The sequence below is a fragment of the Cuculus canorus genome, chromosome 16 (assembly GCF_017976375.1).
Source record: "Cuculus canorus isolate bCucCan1 chromosome 16, bCucCan1.pri, whole genome shotgun sequence".
NCBI classification, from domain to species: Eukaryota; Metazoa; Chordata; class Aves; order Cuculiformes; family Cuculidae; genus Cuculus; species Cuculus canorus.
This window is the reverse complement of record NC_071416.1, coordinates 14,711,994-14,732,247: the sequence shown is the minus strand read 5'-3', so window position 1 is coordinate 14,732,247 and position 20,254 is coordinate 14,711,994. Positions and strand designations below refer to the sequence as shown.

Genomic DNA, 20,254 nt, shown 5'->3' with positions numbered 1-20,254 from the left:
CTTTCTTCTATAGAAATGCTTTATACAGAATCTTTGTGAAGTACAATCCAGAGAGTAGTTGTCTCACAGCACTGACAATGTCTGCTGTTCCAGAGGAGACGGTGTGTGATGTACCGTCCTGAAATATTGTCAGCAAGCCTGGAGATATGAAGGCACTTTCATAGCAAGGCAGGGATGAAAGGAAAGAGGTTTGGCTTTGCTTTTTTGTTTTTGCTTTGTTTCTTAGTCCTAATAAAGCGTTCCAGTGTGCTCTTAACTTCTCCTTTCCCGTTTTGTTCAGTGAGAAAGGGAACACAGTTCTTCTGCAGAAGAGTTGCAGTGTTCAGGCAAAGGGGAAAAGGTACAGATTTCTTCCTGGAAGTGTTTGCTTTAGCCAGTGACAAGTTTTGTGTGATATCAAAATAGCTTTGAACACAGAGATAGGATCAGCATCTCTCCATTCTCGAGTGTCCTTTATTATCTTGCAGTGAATCTGGACATTTTAATGGCATAGCTCGATAGGTGGGGCTGGGAGAAAACCCACCCGCAATAGCCTCTGGTTTGATAAGATTAAAGAATTGTCTTCAGATTTGAGAAAATGCGGGGTTTAATCTAACAGGAATTACGTCACAAGGGAAAGAAGGAAGCAGTTGAGAAATTATGCAGCAGTTGAGTAAACACTTGCAGATGACAATTTGACCTTTTTAAGTACCTGAATTAGTTGGAGAAATCTAGCTTCAAGTGACCCGCCGGTATGTCCTGACATCCATCCGTATAAACCTGGGACTTGAACCCAGTGCCAGTGTCCACACAGTTGGACCATATATGCTTTGTCTTATCCGCTCTAAATTCACCTTTTTCAAGGTGTGTTACACAAGCTATTTCTCTTCTGGGATCTGTACAGGTGGCGTTTTAAAAACGTAGCAAGCACCCAAGTCTACAGAACCTGCTTGTCATAGAAAATGACACAGTTTGCATGTGACCTGTAATGACAGTTGCTAGTTGAAAAGAAACCAGAAATTCAGCTATATCTTCCACACTTTGGTTGCAGCTGCCATCAACTAAATCTCTCTCCAAGGGCAGATGGTGCCCTGTACAATGAACAATTTAATCTTTAGCAAATAGAGAAACTTTGCCAAAAAAACCCTTTTTTTTTTTTTTCTCTCTCTAAGAATAGGCTGTCAATAACGTGCTCTGAAATACATTGTGATTTGATGACTGTATTTTATTTATAGGGGAAAAAAAAAACCACCGAAAAATAAGTGTTTGTTCTTTTTTTTTTTTCCTTTAGAAGCCTCTGTCCTTTCCAAATACCCCTTTCCTGGGCTTTGTTTGTGTGCATTAGCGGTGAGGAGGGACCAGTTAAGGGTCAGGATATTCTTTGCGTCTGTTAGATACCATGCGTGCTCTTCTTTGTTACTGAACATATGTGTATTCTATGTCACCTTGAGGCCCAAGCTGAGATCAGGGGTGAAAACTTGGCCTTTCTCAACACAAGTGGCAGAAATCCCACTCTCTCCACCAGCCCAGGATTTCATCGTGTCTCTCTGAAGACACAGGGAGCTGCAGCGCCCAATTTTTCATCTGACTCCATCTATCAGCAGAACAGCTGAGGCATGCAGGGAGATGAAATGATTTGCCTAAAGCTATGCATGCCAGAGCTCTGGGGGTGGCAACTGGGTTTTAGCACCCAGCCCGCTTTGCTCTTTCTCTCTTTTCTGCCTCCGAAGGAAGCGAGGATGGACTGAGCACACATTGCTTTTGGCAGCAATGTTGGTTGCCCCTCCTGCACCTTCCCTACAGCTGGCACTGCTGGCTTAGCTGCCTGGGTCCATCGCGGAGACCTGGATTGCCCAAACTACCAAGGCAAAAAGAAAAAAATAATCTTCCTGCAGATTTTTCTCAGCCTAAACAGCCCCTTGACGTGTGGCATCATACAGTGTGAGTGGTCACACGCAGAGGGAGAACTGGGGCTTCTTCAGCCAGCAGCACTCGCCCCCACCTTTAGTACACCTTTCATTTGCCCCTGTCTTTTGGAGAATGTGTCTCATCGTTGTTGCTTTTAAAATACTCCCAGATCCTTTTCTAGTCATTCACAGCAGAGGCTGCCTGTCCTCTGGGGAGCTGCTCAGGCTAACAGATGTCAGCATTTTCACAAGCCGTGTTGTTCAGGTGGATTTGGAGGATCTAACTGTATTTGTTCAGGGATGTCTAGTAACCCTAGTGAGCTGGGCACTGCTGCACGTATTCAGTAGCTCATTGGGCAGCTTTTTGTCTAGAAATGTATATATAGGTATATAAAAATATATTTGTACATAAAATATAATGTATGTGCACAAGAATTTTTGCATCTCTCTTACATGAAAGGCGGCCTGATTGGTCCACACCTACATCTGCTTGGGCATGCCCCTAAAACATCAGTGTTGCTGTACCTGCACAGCCCGGCCACTAGGCTTGGTCCTGCTGGTTCCCAGCTCCCGGCACTGCTGGATCACTGGGATCACTGCACTGTGCACAATACAAATAGGAATATACCTCAGAGTTTTGCTGAACCAGGGTCACAGCTAAAAAAATCTTCCATACAAAATTATAGGTGCAGAGATCAGAAGCTTCTGAAAATAAGAAATGCAAAAATGTGAAAATTTTTGGGTTTGGAGTGGGGTTTTTTTTCAGATTTCAAGGATATTCTTTTATATCCTTGGCAAAACTGTTGGGCCACACCAGCTGACGTAAATCAGCATAACTTCACTGACCTCCAGCAGACAGGTGCTTTGCACCAGCTGCAGATACACACTGTCACAATCTTGCTGATGAAACCCAGAGGGTTTTTCTATCTGGCCTTGGCCTTAGCCTCTTAGCAAAGTATCTTCAACAAAGAGTTTTCTGAGATAAATGCAACTTAATGACTTCAAGTATTTTTTTAAATGTAGTTTCCATCACCGCAGGCAATGATATCTCTAATTCCTCTGCCTGGTGTTAACTGCAGTCAGGCAGTTTTGTCTTTAGGCAGACACACCCCAGCAATGTCTGTGCTAGACCCTACATTTCTTTCCCATTATCTTGTCCTGCATTCTCCTAAGCTTAAATCACAGGACAGAAATATCTTTTATGAGAAAAGAACCCTTTTTCCACATGCCCCTCTCTGCGTGGCTTATGGCTCAGTTTGAATATGTGAAGTCCGGTGCCTTCTGCAGGGACAGGAGAGGCTCAGGGTCCTGCTAGTGACTGGGTTGGGTTGTGCTGATGTGTCCTCCTCTCCCCGTGCCCAGCAGCCGACTGTGACTTCTGTGCAGCCTCTTGGCACAACGTCCTTCAGTACAAAGAGCATTAGGGACCTTTTCCTGCTGGCGGCATGTGGAGCCTCTGCAGGTGTTTGTGTGGGTGTTTCACCCTTAGGAAGAACAAAGAAGAGCTGAAAGTATTACTTTTCATGAAGGTTATTCTTACCTCTTCCAAAATGCTTTCCTACCCTACTGAAGTGTGTTTGCTGAAACAAATATGTCCTATTTATTTATTTAATGTTCTGTTAAACGACCTTCTGGAAAGCTATTCCTGCTGCAAGGCTTTAAAATGGATGGGCAAGCATAACTTAAGAGAGCATGCTCCTTACAATCAGGATGAATCATTTGAGTAGTTACTGTTTGGATTGATATAATTTTAGTTATAATTATGGGTAACGAGAAGGCATTTAGAGTCTGCAATATTGTAATTCATGGTGAGAGGAGTCCTAAAGGAAATAAAATATATCCAGATTTGCTTTTTCTCCCTATCTAGGTATTATGCACGTGAGCATGATTCTTTAACGAACAGATTTTCTGCTGCTGTAAAAATCTAGCAAAAGTAGGTCAAAAATGACATCTAGAGATAACATGTTTGGTAACCACAAAGGGACTGTCTGTGTCTCTCTGTTTGGCCTTTTAAGAGTCCTGCAATTTATTAATATAGGTACAGCTGCACCATGAAAAGATTTTGATCCCTAAACTCCTGTGGACGTTGATGGGTGGATCGCAGATACGTATTGTCATTTTTATCATCCCGTTAAACTAATAGAAGATGATAAAATTATATTAGCAAAGATCTGCAGATAAGAATACTATCATAAACACGTGACTCTGCTGTCGTCTGCCTGGCTCTAGAGTACCATCACGCCTTGTGCCGCTGAAGTGGTCGGTGTTTTCCTGTAGAACCCGGGAAGCAAACAATGACTGCAATCCCCAAGCGAAGGACTTGAAAACCACCTCATTAGTGGGCAGCGTGCGTCCTACCCCCTCAGGAAGCTGCATCATTCGTTTAGTGTGGCTTTTGTCCATGGAGAAAAGGGAAAAAGGAGTCTAAGGAGAACAACTGAAAGCATGGGATTCGGCATGTGTGTGTATGCGTGTGCGCGAAGGAAAGAGCGAGCTGACTGCTGCTCGCACGAGCTGTGTGGGGGCTAAGGAGCAGAGCTGAGCAGCGCTGGTGCCAGCCGGTGGAGGCCGGACACATGTGCGATTAGCTGTTGACATGCAGTTGACAGTTGTCTCAGATAGCAGACATGTTTGAGAGTTCCGATTTCAAAGGTTTCACAGGTCTGTTTTCACGACAAGATTTGAATGAGGAGAGGGAAGCCAGACAAGGAGTGGGAATGTGATTGTTAGAAGGAAACCTGAGTCCTGACAGATCCACATTGAAATAGATAGGACTTTTTACATCTGTTGATGGCTTGATAATTAATGTTAAATAAAAACAAAGCTTCAGTATCTGCAACTGATATTTCACGTACGCTGTGCAAGACATCAGCATAATGAACACCCTCAACTGCATTTTCATAACATAATTTAAATGATAGGGTTTTCTTTGTGGTACAGGTTGAGCTACATTTCAACAAATGCTCAGGAAGAAACAAACTTTGCCCATCAAGTGCTGTTTGAACATCCACGCTGCTATGCCCTAGACTGCGGGTGACAAGCTCTCCACGTACTCCCTGAATCTCTTAAGAGACTTGGTAATGAAATACATAAACTATGACCCTTATTGATCAGGGCTCACACTAATTAATTTCCCAAAGTCCTGTCCCAGCCTGCAGTGATATCAATGCCAAGTCCCAACTGATTTTAGTCATGAATGGATGTTGCCGTTAGGCAAGTATATGGACTCTTAGCCTCAAAAGTTTATGCAGTAGTCACAAATGGCTTTTATAGCAGTGCTAAACCAAAACTCGCTGCATACATACAGCAGTGCAGCAAATTCGCTCCAGCTCCCCAGTGCCTTGCTCTATCTTCTCTTTCAGCCAGCAGTAATACCAGTTGAAGAGGTTTCCGCCCTTCGCCCGTGGCTGTGCAGTCCCAGCTCTGCAGCGGGCACTCCTGCACTCCTGCAGGGAGCATTTGTGTGGCCCCTTTGGGACACATGATGGATCTGGCTTTTGGCTGGGGTGGTGCAGATCCATGAGCAGCTGCAGAAAAGCAGCTGAGGATCGTATCATACCATGTGGTGGACGTGATAGTGAAAGGCAAGAGTTTCTGAAGCAGATTTGTTACCAGGAGAGTTTCTTGTGGACCTACATGCTGACTGATGTGCCTCTGCCAAGGGTTAACAATGTCCTTAGTGTTGCTCTGTCCATTGTCCCCTTGTGATGTGAGAGCTACCAGGAATATCACTAAGCTGATTTTATGCCTGGTCTAATACAAAAGCCTAAGGACCTTCCTCACAATGAATCAAAAATAAAAGGAGGCAAGAGTTTGGCTTTCCAGTTTTCCAGTCCAAGCCCTTGACAAATATTTCTCAATGGCAGGGAACCAGAACTCTGTAGTTACTTTCTTTCAAAACAAGACTCCTTCACAGATTTAGCGCTTTCAGTACTAAGTACTAGTTCTACATACTGTTTAATTGTCCTAACGACAATTCTGGAGGCAAAATTGAATTAATCAAGAGTAATTGCTCTTTCACTCAGCTCTTTCACCACTGTCCCTTTTGTTGGCTGATGTGGGACCAGCCCACAGTGTCCGCGTCCCACACCCATGAGTTAGGCAGATGTTCTGCATGTTGGAGCTGCTACAGAACTTGATCTGATCCAAGGCAGGACTTACATGGGCTATTACAGGCACCTTCCTGTGCTGGTGAGGGCAAAAATCTACTCGGAAAGGTAAAATGAAAAGCCTGTGCCATCTCTGCAGTCTGCACTTGGGCCATTTGCAGAGGGTGATTCTGCAGCTGAGAAGCCAGCTACGGAAGGAGAGCCAGCTCATGACACAACTCTATTTCAGCTCTAAGCATTGCAATAGCGAGGCCTCTGGATTTCTTTAATATTTGGACAAGGTGTAACCTGACAGAGTTTTGTCCTTTTGCAGTGGAAAAATAATAGCTTTGCAAAGTGTGAATTGCTCTGGAGTGTTACCTCTGAAACCTAAAGACAACATTTTAAAGTGTTAACGTGGATTGCTTTATATATCTTTTAAGTGGGAATAATGATCCAAGGTATTCGCCACAGTTTCAAACTGACTTCCGTGCATCCTCAGTTGCCAAAAGTCTCTACAATCAGCTGCCAAAACCTCTTCTTCCCTTCCAAGAATTTCTGCATAGCAGGTTTGGGTTGCCAATGCAAAAGTCAGCATCGCTGTGAAAAATGAAAAGGTGAAGATACTGCAAACCAAACCAAATTATAAATGAAATAGCATGAAGTCAATGGACTTTTTTATTTTCATACGGATTTTTTTTAAAAGCTGAGTTTATTTTACTTTATTTAAAGCTACTACTGAATTTCCAGTTGGTTTAGCCAGAACACAGGGAACACACCACAGGATTTCAGTTGTGTTTGCTGAAATGTTGGTGGCCTTGAACAGATAATATATTTTTCAGTAACATATTTTTCTGCCCGCTGCTGGTCTTTTTTTTTCCTCTGTGCTTTCTCCAGATTGACGTTCACTTTTACTTATTACCTGCTTCATTTCTCACCCTATTTTTCCAGTTGTTTTTTCTACTGCTTTTCTCAGTATCTTTTTCGCAGGACATACGTAAAACAGAACTCAACTTTAGGCTGAACTTTTAAACCCGCATATTGAAATTAAGTAAAACAAGCACCTTCTCTCTCTATGTAGAAATAATTTCACAACTTGAGTCACTTAGCACTTTTAGTAGCTGCAGAATGGAAAAGGTCCAGTGGAAGAACGGCAGCTGTTAGTGCTGGGGAGGGACGTGCTTTAACAACCAAAAATAACATAGCAGTAGTTCAATATCTTAAGCATAATGTGAGTACCAAGATGTTCAGTTCACTCTGAGCATTTTAGGGCATATTCTTGGCTGGTTGTAGAATGAGGCTTGTGGTATTGTCCGAGTTTAACCAACATGAGGGAAAGCGGAGATGTGGGGTAGCACACTCAGTGGACTGGAAAGAGCTGCAGTATCAGCTGGAGTTTACCCGGCAGGGTTACAAATGTAAGGGTCTGGCATTTTTTTATTCACGCTTCTATGTCCTTGCCTTTTGTGAATCTAAAGGTGGACAGAGTAAAGCAAAGCTGACTCATTTCCCATAATTTCTATTGATGAAAATAAATATTCAATAAAATCTGGAATCATTATTAGAAATTTGATAACGATACTTGTTGTTATTATTCTGCTTGCAGGACGAATGCCTTAGTTCCAGCTCTCCAGCCCGGGCTTCCCGCACCCAGCCCTCCTCTGCGCGTCACTCCGACCCTGACATTGAACTCATAACAACCCAGACCGAGAAGACTGCCAAAAAAACTCCCGCTATTCTTCTTCATCCTCACTAACAATTTGGTAATGAAGTATTGATTTCCACTCCCCTGCTTATGGACGATATTAGATTTTCATTGATAAACTGCACTGGGGCTGTCTGGTCTCCACTGTCCCTTTTTGCTGTCACTAAAACAAAGTGCCACTGAAGTAAGATAATGACTGAGAACATTGATGTACTTATTTCGTCAATTTGTAACACTTGACAGGAAAAAAAAAAATTCTTCGTAGTTTAATGTCCAAGTTGCTACACAAGATGCAGTCACATTGGAAGCTTTACTTTTCATGGTAATGTCCATTTCCTATTTATAACCCCTTTGGGATAGTTTGTCTAAAGGAAATGTTTCTATTCTGTGCAGCTATTACTGTTGCACCTGGGTTGCCCAATCCAGTCATTGCACTAGGGATCAATACATCACAGTAAGTACAAGAATTATTAAGTTAAAACAGATTCTGAGCCAAAAAACCTCTGAACAATGTTAATCTTCTGTGCAAGTTGTTCAAATAGTTATGCTTAACCATGTTGCTGCCAAAGATTTGTTTAAAGTGGATTATTTTCAGTTTGTTTTATTCCTCAGATATATATATATATTGAAATCTCCATTACAGTTTATGACGAGACATGCGGTGGAGTGATTTTTAAACAAAAGTACTATTGTTAGATTACCGAACATTATATAAATATAGGTATATCTATATATAAATATCGCTATATAAGTATCTATATATAGATATAAAAGAATAAAAGTAGAATTCCTTTCTCAGCTAGGTGAGCGTAAATCTAAGTCTCTCTGTTGTAGTCAATGGAGTTGCACTGGATTTATGCCACCATAAACGAGATCAGATTCTGGTCTTCATGCTCTCTGTCCGGCCTGGCTAGTGCTGCCGGCACGGATAGGCTGGGAAGCACAGCTGTCTTCAAGTCAACCGAGACCTGGGGAGAAGGGGCTACAAAGATGGCAAATTCAAATTTGTGCTTGCAACTTTTTTCATTAAAACTTTGAGGTCCCAATTTTAATTTGTGGAATATTCACGTTAATAATGAGATCTAATTAAGACATCCATTAAAAGCCCGTTAAAGTTAATTTAACGTAAAAATTCCAATAGAACTGTATTAGATTTTCTCCATTAAATTAACGTTATGGATTTTTAACGGATGTCTTAATTATACATTATTATTAACGGGAATACTGTATTACACAGATTAAAATCAGGGTCCCGAGTCAACTCACAAAATCTTCCAGGATATGCTAATGTCACAAGTCTAACGTTACCTAGTGCACTGCTTGGAAAACCAGGCGCAGCCCTGTTTACTCTCGCTGAGCGCTTCCTCGCAGCAAAAGCAACCTTGAGTAGACAGATCCATCTCTGCATTTAACGATGAACTTCCCTTATTCTCCAAGGAAAAATAAGTCTGGATCAAGTTGTAAATTGCTACTCCGTTGCAAATGAAATATTCAAAGTATGCTAGGCACAAGTTGAGAAGAGGATGTTTCTCAAATAAGAGAGGGCTTTGGGGTGTCTTTTACTATTGTTTTATTTTATGCGTTCAAGGATATAATTGAAGTGCAACATTCACAAAATCAGCCTAAATATGTTTACTGCGTTCCCTGTGGTTTGTGCAGAAGGGCCTGTTTTGGCATTGTTTGGGAAATTTTGACATGATCCCTAAACTCCACATAGAGGAGAAAAAAAGTTCCTTCTTATTTACCTCCTAGGGAAAGTGTTGCCCTTATGCCACATATAATAGCAAATTGCTTTTTTTATGGCATGCATAACCTAGATGGGAAAAAATATGGCGCTTGAGGGAAGGAGGGAAAAAGTAAATGAAGTTCCAGGAATGTCATTCTGAAGTAATGAGGCATGGACAGAAAATATACCCCTCACATCATCGGATTGAGATGGCAGTCGAAATAGCTTCATTGAAGTGTCAGCACTCATCCATCAATCAATCATCCACAAGGAAAAATAGCGACAGTACAACGGGGCGGCTTTTATGGGATTTACTCATGGGCATAGGGAATAGCAGCTCAAATGTAGTTCTGACATGAAAAGCAAGGTGCTGATATTATTTTTTATGATGGGAGGATCATAAAGTGAATTGAGAACAGTGAGGTCTGTCTTTGCTTAACCTATTCAACTGGAAATGAACGGAGCTCAACTGGAAACGAGCAGAGCCTTCAGATGGGTTAAGATTGAAGCCTGCACCGTGCTGAGCACCAGCCATTGACAACAACATTCTATTAAAGCAAAATCAATGCATTAGCATCCAGCTCCTCAGAAGCTGTTAAATTGCACAGCCCAGTTCAGAGTTATTAAGTGAAGTTGCGCAAGGTGGTGTCTGTGGTGTTGGACCCAAAGGCGCCCAGCGCTGCAGTAAAATGCCCCTTGGGAGAAACCACATGTGTAGCCCGGGTCCTGCTCCTTTCCCCAAACTTTTGGATACTCTAGAAACGTATTGGGCTTGTTGCAGCATCCAGTGGGTGAAGTTCCCACCAGCTTAGAATGGCCCTGATCCTTCGCCCGGTCACAGGTGGGCATTTTACTGTCTGCTTTGGTAGAAGCCCTCCATAACCACGTGTTTTGGTTCTCGCAGTCATGGACAAGCAGCACAGATGCCGACACAGGCTGCTGCTGGGCGCAAAGATCTCTCTTCCCAGAAGACGGTAGCCGTGTGGCCCTCGCCAGCCCACGGCACCCAGGGCTGGGTCTCCCGGGGGGACCAGCTGCTCAAATTTGGCAGAGGCTTCCGTGGTGCCCTGTAGCTGAGTAGCAAGCTCGTGGTGACCATAAGAAACAGAGTCCATCCATCCGCCACCACAGCGCCAGTTGCACCAGCACCTGGGAATCCAGAGCTGAAAACCTCTCTGGAGGTTTCTGGGAGGAGGGCTGGTGCCCGCAGGGGGGTCTGCGCAGCCCAGCAGTGTGTTCTGCTCAGGAAGCTTCGCTCCGGCACAGGCATTTGTGGGAACAGCCACTTAATTTAAAATCTGGCCACAAACCTTTATTACACAGTGCTAAACCTTGATTATTTTGCCTGCATCGCTGTCCTCTGGGAACGTTTTAGGTATACATTTGAATTAAGTGAGTTTTATTATTATTTTTTTTTTTACAATATGATGTAAAAAAAAAAAAGAAAATGTACATCTCTCTCTTTCTCTGTACAAATCCGGATGAGTTGATAGTTTATCTGTCATATAAATCAGGTAACACAGAAAATCATTGCATCTTTTCTCTGTCGTATCTACTCAATATCTATCGTTCTGACTTTTATTCTTATTGGAGATCATCAAAACATTAATTAAAAGCCTGATGATCAAACAGCCGAATATTTATGATTCACGTCCTTGCTTATTAACAAGTGGCATATTGATACCCACATATCCAAGCTGTTTATGCTCTTGCACTGCAATAAAGCAGTAAGAATTGTTACTCTTACACACTGCTTTGAGAGATTTATTCAGAAACCGTAGCTCCTTTCCTGCCACCATCCATGTCAAAATAAGCCATATCACCTTCAAAAAAAAGTTTTATTTTAAAAGAGGGATATGTAATTGGCTTCTCTTTGGAGACTAATAGATAAGAATTTTGGTGAATCGGTCTCGGGTATTTTTTTACAGGCTCTTATTATTTAAGCTGAAAGGGAGAAGGACAGTTAAGTTTAAAAATGGGTGTCGTTAGTACAATAATAATTGTTGGTTTAAAAAAAAAATAATCTTTGAGAACCCACTAACAAACCTGCCCAGTAATTACTTGTCAATGCAACTTATCATGGGTTTTATTACCTACTTGTAAAAGTATTTACAAGACTGACCTCCCTAGATTTTTAGAGATCATGGAGGATATAAGAAGTAATTTTAAAAATCAATAATTCTATATTAACACAACAGGGGTTGAAGCCTTCCCAGCCAGTTTTACAGGGTATTGAATCAACTCTCACACGGTCAGCTGGTAAAGATTGTTTCCCTAATTTTTGGTCTTTTTTTCTTTCCTTAATCATGTTTTGATAAAATGTCGTATTTATTGATTAGTTTCTACCTACTCTTCAGTTCCTAAAATAGAAGGGCATATTCCCACTGGAAAGTATCTGTGCAGTTTTTGCCCAGAAAGCAAAGTGCCCCCCGCGATCAGGAAAGTGAAAAGGTAACAGTGTTTTGGCCCAAGTGAGAGCTGCGGAGAGGAGGTTTGCTTTCTACAGCACTGCCCTCTGCTAATTACTAATGGCCTGATCCTGCCACAACGAAGCTGCTCTGGTTCAAGCACAGCAGCTCAGGTCAGCCCTCAGGTTGGTCTTGCTGTGAATATTATCTTGCAATCAAGCCTGGTGAGAAAACACGAGGGAACGAAGGACTGCAACCTAATTTCTGGCAGAGATTTCCTCCCAGCAAAGAAATTCCTCTGTGCGGTGCCCAAGGCCGGGCTGGGGCCACCATCCCGATCCCCTCTCTCCTCGCCACCGTAACTCTCAGGCTGGAGAAACACCTTGGCTAAGTGGAGGTGGATCTCCATCACATAGGGGTTTTTTTTTCTTCGCAAACAGATATACGATGCAATTTATATTTAAAATTCTCTCTGTAAAGACAGTATTGACCACAGATTCCAGATCAATATGTTGCAATTACAGCAGGTTTTAAAGGCCATCTGTCCCCGAGCAAGAGCACTGGTATAACCACCTCTATATATTTTGAAGAAGTGTTACTGGTATGTGCCCATCTTCCTACGGTACAACCTGACATATTATTTTTGCTCCTTGGAAGCTATGTTTAGGAGCCACATAGAGTTGTAATTCCTGGTTACTGACCACCCAAGAGGAGACCTCAAACCAGTTTCTCGTTGGGTTTCAGAGACACAACAGGGTTGGTGGCAGTGTGGTTCTGCTGGCCTGGGTTGTCAGCTCCCCCTCACTACTTATCCCACAATTATCCTACTGTTTTCCCAAACCATCGCTGTCGTTGGTTGAGAACGATCAGCAAGAGATTATTAAATTTCACTAAAACTTCTCAGTGATGGTGCTGAAGGGTTTGAGGAGGACATTGGTGGGTGTAAACTGAGCCTTTTTTACATGTGACAGATTGGACCACAGCAAATGTAACATTTTGAAACTTATAACTAAGGAGTAAATATATGCATCTAAAGGTAGAATTCAACTCACGTTCACCGGACTGAGGTCCTAATTTGTCAGCACCTGAAGTCAAGATAAGTCTCTCTGTTGGTGGCTCTGGATGAGCCACTACGTAGTGATTCCGGAAAGAAAAGCTTCCTGCATTTTTTTTTCTTCTTCTTAATTATTTCCTGCAGTGGGTAACTTCACACGAGCATGCAGAATTTAGGGGGTTTTATTCTCCCATTGTTTCCCAAAGGAAAGGGAAAGAATAAAAACTTTAAAATAGTGGGTTTACAGTGAAAATAAAAGCCAATAAACCTTTGCAAATTAACAGGTGCCAAGTGTAAGAGCCCAGTGAGAGGATGTGCATCCTGCGTGTGACGTGCTGCATCCCACTGGCACCTTCCTAACCTCCCCTGAAACTGCCTCCCTCCGATTTCATTTCAGTCTTCAACTTTATTTATCCCAACTTCTGAAAAACAGAAGCCAGATTCTGAAGTCATTTTTCTAATGTAAATCCAGAGCCATCCTTCGAATCTGAGCATATTTACCCTCTGCCTACACCGCTCCAGACACTGTTCTCCTGGTCCTAACCTTGGGTTCCCAACGTGTTTAGAAAACAACTTCACAGCAAACAGTCTTTAGCTCCGTTCAGATTAAATCTAAGGCACAGTCTGTGCGTCAGAAGTTTTATAGTTATGTCAGGGAAACGATCGCAAAACTTTGTTATTGATGTGACTATGCTGGTAAAAGTCCTAATGTAAAAACAGTTGTATCGCTATAAAGCACTTTATACTGGTACAGCTTATTTGGCTTTGCTGGACCACTTTTATACCAGTGCGAGCACTTTTATCCCAGTATACTTCAGTCTGTACTAGTGGTCATTTTTTTGTTTTAACTATGCCGGCAAAAATGTGAAGAGTAGATAAAGTTTAAGATGACACTGTTGTTTCTTGTACCAAAGTGTCTGTACAATATTTTCTTTGAGAGTATTTTTAAAAGTGAAATAGCTGTACCACTGGACTTAACCGCAGAGTAATAAACTTCCAGTTCATCATCACTCTCAGCTCATGAAATGTCTTCAGGCCTTTGTAAAAAGCCCTGTTTGAGACAACAGATTAAATACTAATCCTAGCAGGTCGTACATCTCCACTTGAGTTCATACCATCTAGCTGAGCAAACCTTTTTTTTTTTTTCTTTCCTCTTTTTTGCTCTAAGTAAAGACAACAAATTCTGTCGTTAGACTTCTTAGATGAGATAGCAGGGGAAAAAAAAAAAGATCAATATTTTAAAGAGAAAATGAAAATAACATCTTGCAAAAATGCACCTACATGAAGTGCAAGGAATGCTTTCCTTTGAAACCCACATCCCCACATGGGCGCCGTCCCCAGGTGAGGGAAGTATTTGCAGTACTTAAACATTCATGCAGTTGTTTCGAACAGTGGAAGATTTATATGGGCAATGTTTTCACTTACTAACTGGTGTCACGCTAAAAAAAAATACATATCTGTATATATGTTGTTAGCTACGCAGCTATATACAGATATCTCCCCCCTCTACACGTTCCCGTGCTTGTGCACACACCGGTGCACTCCCTGTGTGTGTGTGTGTGTGCGCGCATCTATTTATAAACAGGCAATGATTCTGTGGCTGAAGTACCAGCTGGGCGCTGCTGGCACCGAGCGAAACAGCACAGATCTTCAGGATGTACAATGCAGTATTTTGGCTTTATAACGCAGCAAATGCTGGAATGTGCAATACAGGTTGCAAAAGCCGACAAGCTAAACAGTTCTTATTTGGCTCAGGGTACTTCACTATCATATGCCTCTGGTACAATATGCCCTTTTGTTGAGTGCTCAGGCACCATTTATTAATCCTTTGTTGGTTATTTTGGTTGGTTTTTTTTTTTTCTGTACATTCATTTTGGTTTTTATTGTCTTGAATATGTCAGCACAAATCATGCAAGATCCATCCTCATTTTAAATAATAAAGCTTCGTTGGCCATCATAGTAAAGTTGACAGTTTTGCTCTGCCCCAGCGCTTGTGGTACATAGTAGGTTTGTTACTGGCAGCATCTTCAGGTTACATCTGTGACCCGTGGCGTTAGGTCTAGAATTTTGTTTAAAAAAATAATAAAATAAAAAAAATGAAAAGGTCATTTCTCTTTAAAAATTAAAAAAAAAAAAATGTATATACTACAAATTGCAAAAAGGAAAGATTAAACACATTTTTTATATTAACAACACAAATGGGACTCCTTTCCAAGAGGACTCGCGGTGACTTTATCTGTAGAATGTTTCGGTGCTTATGCACTAATTTTGTAACAAGTGCATGCTGTATAGAGTTCATTGCCTGTATCTTAGCGTGGAGGGGGGGGCCGAGCTGCTTTCCATGGTGCACTGCAGCTTGTTTGGATGAAAAGTTACGCCTTTGATGCATTTTTATACTGTACATATTTGTATATATTAACTATATTGCCATGTTATGAACACAGATTTTGTTATATTTGCTTGTTTCGGTTTCTTACAAAAACTGGTCCGTATCGGGGGATGTTATTTTTTTCTGTATAGAAATTCTGCTCGTAATTTTTGTTTGTTTGTTTTCTTGGTCATCATCTTTTAATGGTTCATAAAAGAATTAGAGATGAGTTTTTGGAGGAACTCTGAGAAGCAAGTCTGTGTTTGCATGAGACCTGCCCAATTGCCGGCTATAAAGGGGGGCGGGGGGAGAAGGGGAAACCTAACTCAAGTTTTGCTTTTAAAGCATGCTTACTCCCACGGGAAAACTCATACACGTACAATTATTCTCTTTGTATTTTATCTACTAGTGCCTGAATTTTATTTTTTTTTTTTTAATGTCTTCTTGGAGGAACAATTCATAATTGTCAAAATTTGAAACATTAGCTTAATTTTGTTTTCATGACCTCTCATTTCTCCTCCTTATTTATTTTGTTGCTGTTTATAATGGGCCCCAAGGCCATTTCTGACATTGCAGTGTTCTTCTTCCACATTAAGGATGTTTTTAAAATTACTGAGATTATTGAGCCAACAGGCTGTTTTAATCAAAACCATGTTTCACTTGGTTTTGCTGATTGTGAGTGGTGGTTGGTGGGGAAGCCCTCTCTGCTGGGCAGACCATACCACCTAGTGGCCCTGAGCTCCAGCTTCCCAACAGGCACAGGCTCTCCCTCCAAGCCTAACTGGCAATTGGGCCTCAAATTATTTGCTTATTACAACTAACTTAAACTAAACAAATTGATAATGTTAATGGCATCTTTTTTTTTTAATCTCTTTCTTTGGTTGATTGCTAAATAAATTCGTATAATTTATACGAGAGGAGATTACTGCTTTTATTGTTTTGGGTTCCCCCAAACCAATTATTAACAATCAGGACTATGTATCTCATTAAATTTAAATCAGGTCAAACCTATTTATCTAAGGCCTTTCTTGATTTACGGGAAGATGACTCTATTTCAATGCATTTAAGATGTATTTCTGTGTATGATTTTGCAGCATTGAAATCTATTAACAGTGATTTTTTTGTTCTGTATTTTTACCGTGATAAATACATTGTAAAAAAAAAAAAAAAAAAAAAAATCCCTCAACTTTACCACAGAAAACATTACTTTTTATGCCCAGGGATTTTATTTTTTTTTTTTAAATAAAATCACTGCAGTTTTAGAACTGTAATTAAAGCCCTGAATAATAGATCACACATCTTTATCTGTTGTGTTTAAAAGGAAAAAAAATAGCCCAAACTGTTCCCATAATCCTGAATGCCTCATTTCCATAAAAAAGGTTTCTATACATATATTATTTACATTTTTAAACATGGTAATTCTTTCCTTTGTGGCATAAAATGTCTCTTTTCCACTGCAGCTATTGGGAAGCGACTGCTCACATCTGAAATGTTATCGTAATTTGCATCAGGAAACCCAACTGCAGACATTAAGGACTTGGGTGTGTTCAATTATGATTTTGCTGGAGGCTGTCCCTCATTTTAATGCTGCACTCATTGAACTACCTTTCTGAAATCTAGCTGATATGGTTCACCATAGACATGCTTCACAACATCATTAGCTTTGCAAATGGCTTCATTTCAGTCGATGCAGACTTCAGTTTTGGCCAATTGTAAAATGGAAATTTGAAAAGGAAAAAAAAAAAAAACAAAAAAAAAACAGATGCACTTAAAACATGAAAAGAATTATTTATATGATAAAAATATATTTAGATTTTCAAAGCACAAGACTGAACAGAAGTGCTCTTTTTATGCTTTCTGAAGATGTTACTGTTAAAAGTCTTTCTACATCAGGCTTAATAAATCTGTAATGACATTTGATGGATTGATTTTTGTGTGGGTTTTTCTTTTCATTCTTTTTTTTTTTTTTTCCCCCTTCATTTCTCTGCAGAGAAAGAAAAAGACTGACCTGGAGAGGCTGTGGGAGTAAAAAACCACAGGAATGTGCCTGTTTCAGTAAAAATCACGAACGATGTCTAGCAGCCTCTCTTCCCTTAAACAATAATCCCTTAAAATAAGAAAAAGGAAACAAAAAAATCCAGCTACACCGCCCTGCGTTTGTTTCTACATATCTTTTCCTCTCCCTCATCTGGCTCCTCTGACCACTCCATGCCTGGGTTATTTATGGTGTAATCTACAGCGAGGCATTGGGCTGCTGTCACACAAATTCAAGGCTCGCTAGCCATAAACCAGGCGTGATTGAGATACCCAACACCCTTCTCTCAAGTGTTCCACCTCAGACGGATGGCTCTGTTTAACACTTAGTTTCCCTGAGCGCTCCCTGGTCCCCCCCGAGGTCCCCGAGTGGGGTGATGTGCCCGCACGCGGCTTATTTGCTGCTGGAGAGTCAAAGCGCTCCGTGGCAGAGGTTCCCAGGACTCGTACTCATTAAATTTGGATGGGTACAGTCTCACCTGTTTAATCGCCGCTGCTTCTCCTTACCATGATAAAACCCACGATGAGTGCGAGAGCCCATGTCCAGACAGCCTGGCTGGCGGTGGGCAGCCACGTCCCGAGGGCAGAACATCCTCCAGCCTTTCCGTCCCATCCATGAGCTCTCCTGTCACTGAAGGAGAGGCCAATTGGCCCCACTCGGAGGGGAGGAAAGTGCTGGATGTGGCCCCCCAAGCCTGTCATCACCGTTCCGCTCAGATTTCCCCCCAAATCTCCTGCTTTCCCTACTCCCCTTTGGGGTTCATCCAGCCTGGTTGGAGCAGAGGGGCTCCCAGGGCAGCACCCATCCTTTCTTCAGCCACCCAGCGCCGGCGCGCAGAGCCAAAGCCTCCGTAAGTCTCTGCACCCTCCTCAACCCCAACCCGCTCCTCGGTGTGAGCATCCCACAGCCACAGAGCTCACTGGGACGAGCCACCCTTCAGCTTTGACACACTGGGTAGTTCGTTAGTGAGAACGCTGACAAGACAGTGCCTCGGATCCTGCAACACTGACTTTTTTTTATTTTTTTTTTTTTAATTTTTTTTTTTTTTTTTTTTTTTTTTTAAGGAATATATTGCACACATTTCAAGGAACCCCTCTAGGGTAAAATAAAAAATATATATAGATGGCTAAAATAACAAATGAATCATAAAACTTAGAGATGGAAAAGGACTATTAGATCATCCAATTTATCTTGCTGTCTGCCAATACAGGTTTGTTCCCTGCAGACCGCTCCCCAGGGCTTTGTCTAGCCTTTCTGACTTAACTCCAGCATGCAGGGTCCTCTGCCACTTTCCTGGGAAGAACAGTTAATGGTTTAGGCATGTTGTATAGGTACATGGCCAAATCCTGGCCTGACGGAGTCCCACCTGCACGGCGCGCAGCCTTTCACCCCAACTATTCGCATGACTCTATGACACACGCACCACCCGAGCATGTTTTCACCTCAAGCCCTCGCACACGACTGCTGCTCCGCAGCACTCTGAGGGCTCCTGGACCAGGACGAGGACTCTGCAAGGAGCCACGTCCCACCCATCCCGGAGCCCTGGGTCCGGCTGCCTGGGCAGGATCGGGGCTGGGCAGGATCAAGCGCTTCCCCATGCCGCAGCATTCCCGTATGGATGGAGACTGCCAAACAAGCTGTAGGCAGCTCTCAGCAGGCTTAAGAGACTGCTCTAATTTATTCCAAGGGTTTGAACTTACATCTCTTTTTTTTTTTTTTTTAATTATTGGTGATACACTCCAACAGAAGAACAAACAAACAAATAAAATCAAGCCTTCAGCTTCCCAGATGGATGTTTTGGCTACAGGGCAACTTTGAAAGCTGGTTCAATTGTTTTTGCTTTCATTTTTTGCTGCTCCTTAAAACTGTCTTGATTTAATAAAAGTTAAATGTTTTCATAGGAAAATCAGGCTGGGTGGTTTGTGATTCTTTTATGTACAACACGAATATTACATTATTCAACAATTCAGGAATAAATTTAATTCCGTCTACCTTTGCTGAATGTTTTACAATTTAAATAGCTGGTCTGACAGTGAAGTCCGGGTACTAAGGAGAGATCAATTAGCTCCAGAAGGGCACCGAGGTCATGGTACGGAGGACTTCAGGTGGGCCATCACCAAATCTGTAGGAGGCAGGAGAGGAGACCTGGGGCTGGGGTTTGCTGTGGGATTTTCTGACTCACCTTCCTGAGGCTCCACCAAATGGGAAGGACCCACGGCTTGCTCTGAAATTTGAAAGCAGAGCTGTGCGCCCCCCGAGCTGTCCACCCTTGACGGGCAACCCCATCCACACCCCAGCCCCTCGGTGAGCGTGGGGGTACCCAGGCGTGGGGCCAGCGCTTACTCCTGGGCACACACTGAGTTTTCCCAGGAGTTCGTAGCCAGCTGCTGCCCCGCGTTCTGGAGGCAGCCTGGGGCTCGGCTGCTGAGCGCACCACAGCCACCGCAGTGGCCCGGGAGGTTCGTGTCACTCAGAGAAGTTTACTAGGAAGATTTGTGGTTGGGAAAACAAAAGTTGAGAGGAACAAAAGGCAACACTACATACCCTCAGCATCTGTTCCCGGCTCACACTGACTCCTCAGCTCCATCTCAGAGGCAATTCCATAGCAAACTGAGCTTTTAACTGGGCTCCAGACCTCAGGCTGTCCTTGTGAAAAGAGAAGTAATATATATTATAGGAAAAACAATTCAAAACAGAATGTAAAAGATCAGGCTGTATTAAGTGGCTCCCCACTACTGGGAAAATCTTTCCTTGTTCATGGGAAGGAACCAAGGCCCTGGGAGTGGTGATGGAGACCTTCCTGGGATGCAGCACACACAGAGAGCCCCAGCTGCCAGCACTTACCCAGCCCAGGGCGACGAGCTGGGATCCTCTCCCACTCCATCGGCAGTTCACACGGGGAGCCGTGGTGTTCAGCAGTCGTGCGCAGGGCCACGTGTTCTTCACAGCAGGTGGAAATAGCCAGACACGCAGCAAGGTTTAGA

General features: G+C 42.4%; 1 protein-coding gene across 3 annotated transcripts in view; it reads left to right on the top strand.

Annotated features, from left to right (window-relative positions):
* The window catches only part of TSHZ2 (teashirt zinc finger homeobox 2), a 228,119-nt gene extending 210,996 nt beyond the window's left edge, over nt 1-17,123 (top strand). For 2 of the 3 annotated variants that reach the window (XM_054081328.1, XM_054081330.1), the window contains exon 3: nt 7,581-17,123. The gene's annotated coding sequence lies outside the window, so the exon portion shown is untranslated. The remainder of the gene's footprint in view (nt 1-7,580) is intronic. The other variant, XR_008452571.1, reaches the window with a different exon arrangement.
* Nucleotides 17,124-20,254: the final 3,131 nt, after the last annotated feature.